The sequence below is a fragment of the Orycteropus afer genome, unplaced genomic scaffold, assembly GCF_000298275.1.
Source record: "Orycteropus afer afer isolate SDZICR_OR568_19922 unplaced genomic scaffold, OryAfe1.0 scaffold00178, whole genome shotgun sequence".
In the NCBI taxonomy this organism is placed as follows: domain Eukaryota; kingdom Metazoa; phylum Chordata; class Mammalia; order Tubulidentata; family Orycteropodidae; genus Orycteropus; species Orycteropus afer.
Window position 1 is genome coordinate 2194629 of NW_006921765.1, and position 2719 is coordinate 2197347.

Below are 2719 nucleotides of genomic sequence, written 5' to 3' on the forward strand. Positions count from 1 at the left end.
ATATATACATACATACATATACATACATATACATACATATTTTATTGGTAAGAATTTTGTTGAGAATGTTTACATCACTGATAATGTGGGACATTGACCTGTAATTTTTTATTTTAGTCATGTGTTTGCCTGGCTTAGGTACCAGAGTTGTTCTTGCTTCATAAAATATATTTAGGAGTTTTCCATCATTTTCTATGTTGTGGAATAATTTGAGTAAAATTAGTGTCAGCTCTTCCCTAAATGCTTAGTAGAATTCTCCACTGAAGCATCTGGGCCAGGAATTTTTTTATTTTTTATTTTTTTATTGTGATTTGGTAAAAGTTAACAGACCAAATTCATTTTCTATACAGCAATTCATACACATTTTGTCTCATAACATTGACTGTAATTCCCCACAATGTAACAGCTCTTTTCCCACTTCCTATCCATAGTTACCTCTTCCCTGTGTCCTTCTCCCCCATGCATACCCACCCCCTGAGTTATTTCCCCGTGCAAACAGTGCCCCTCTGTTCTCTCATGATTGGTCACTCCAAGGAGTGTATCTATGTGATGTAAATGTTCACTGCACATGCCTGTCTATTGTTTGGCTGGAAGCCACAGGAGTGAGTTCAATTCCAGACCTGAAGGATGGCTAGAGACCACAGTCTCTGGGGTTTCACTAGCCTCTATCAGACGAGGATAACTCATCGTTTTTTTTTTTTTTTTTTTTATGATTTTGAGTTTTTTTTCCATATTGTTCTCCCACATTATCAAGGATCTTCTGCCCTGATCCTACTCCAAGTGGTTGACAGTGGTAGCTGGGCACCATCTAGTTCTTCTGGTCTCATGGTCACATAGGCTGAGGATTGCATGGATTTTGAGTCCCTTGGAACAATTGTTTCCATGGATCTTTGGTTTTCTTCATTCTTCGTTGCTCTGGACAAAGAGAGACCATCATTGTTTTAGATGGCCACTTTCAATCTTAAGATTCCAGTTGCTACTCAGCAAAATAGGATGTAGAACAATGTTTTGTGTAGTATGTTATGCCAGTTGAGCTTGGTATCCTCTGTGACCATGGTCCTGAGCCCACAGGTCCAACTACTTGCTCCCTCTAGGTAGCTGGTTGTGGCCAAGAAGCCACCACAAACTTGCCCCTTGTCAGCTCTACTATACACCTGGACATTCTTAAAGCACATACAAATACTCATGTAGAAACATTGTCTGCTAACCTTAAACATGGTCATAGGTAGACCCCTGCCTAGATATATCTGACCATTCAGCCTGTCCACCCATCTATCCACCTGTAGATCAAGGCTTGCCATCACTGACAATGCAGTATTGTACATGCCAATGGATTCATCTTTGTTGTCTCTACCTCTCTATGTCTTCCTCTTCCTAAATGCCATTTAGGTTGATCACTTACATTTGGTTCATTGCCCTTCTCTTCACCCAAATCAATACTTGTCCCTACCTATCTATCATAATTCTCTCCCTTCCCCTCCCACCCCTGGTAACCAACAAAGAAAGTTTCCTTCCATATATAAACTTGTTCTTAATTTTTACAATAATGAACTAATGTAATATTTGTCCTTCTGTGATTTACTTATTTCACTCAGCATAATGTCCTTCAAACTTATCCATGTTATGTGGTGTTTTGCATATTCTACATTATTCTTTAGTGTCGCATAGGATTCTATTCTGTGTATGTGCCATAGTTTGGTTATCCATTCTTCTGGTAGTGGGCACATAGGTTGTTTCCATCTTTTTACTATTGTAAATAGTGCTGCAGTGAACATGGGTGTGCATATATCTGTTTTTGTCCTGGCTCTCACTTCTCTGGGATATATACCTAACATTGGAATTGCTGGATCAAATGATATTTCTAATTCCAACTTTTTAAGGAATTGCCATACTGCTTTCCCCAGTGATTGTATCATTTTACATTCTCACCATCAGTGTATGTACATCCTAATCTCTCCACATTCTCACCAGCACCAGTTATTTTTGTCTTATTGAACTTTGCTACTGGGGCAAGATTATATCATCTTTTGATGGTATGCTGTTTTGATTTGCATCTCTCTGATAGCTAATGATTGTGAATTTCTTCATGTGTTTGTTGGCTGCCTGAGTATCCTCTTTAATGAAGTGTCTATTCATGTCTTCTGCCCATTTTTGAATTGGAATGTTTGCCTTTTTGTTGTTAAGGTGTTGGAGTTTTCTATAAATTTTAGAGGTAAGTCCCTTGTCAGATATGTCATTGACAAATGTTTTTTCCCAATCTGTAGGTTTCTTTTGACTCTTTTGGAGAAATCTTTGGAAGCACATAAAAATTTAATTTTTAGAAGGTCCCATTCATTTAATTTATCTTCAGCTGTCTGTGCATTTTGGGTTATGCTTGGCAGTCTATAGGCCATAAATTGTTGTTGTTGTTAGGTGCCGTCGAGTCGGACACGACTCATAGCCCCTAAATTTGCCCCTAGTTTTTCCTTGAGGAACTCTATAGTTTTAGGTTTCACATTTAAGTCTTTGATCCATCTGGAGTTAGGTTTTGTGTATGGTGTGAGGTATGAATCTTGTTTCATTTTTGTGCAAATAGATATCCAGTTTTGCCACTACCATTTGTTAAAGAGTCCATCTCTTCCCCATTTAATGGATTTCAGCCCTTTGTGAAAGATCAGCTGATCATGGATCCATGTCAATGGATCTGTTTCTGGATTCTCAATTCTGTTCCACTGGTCTA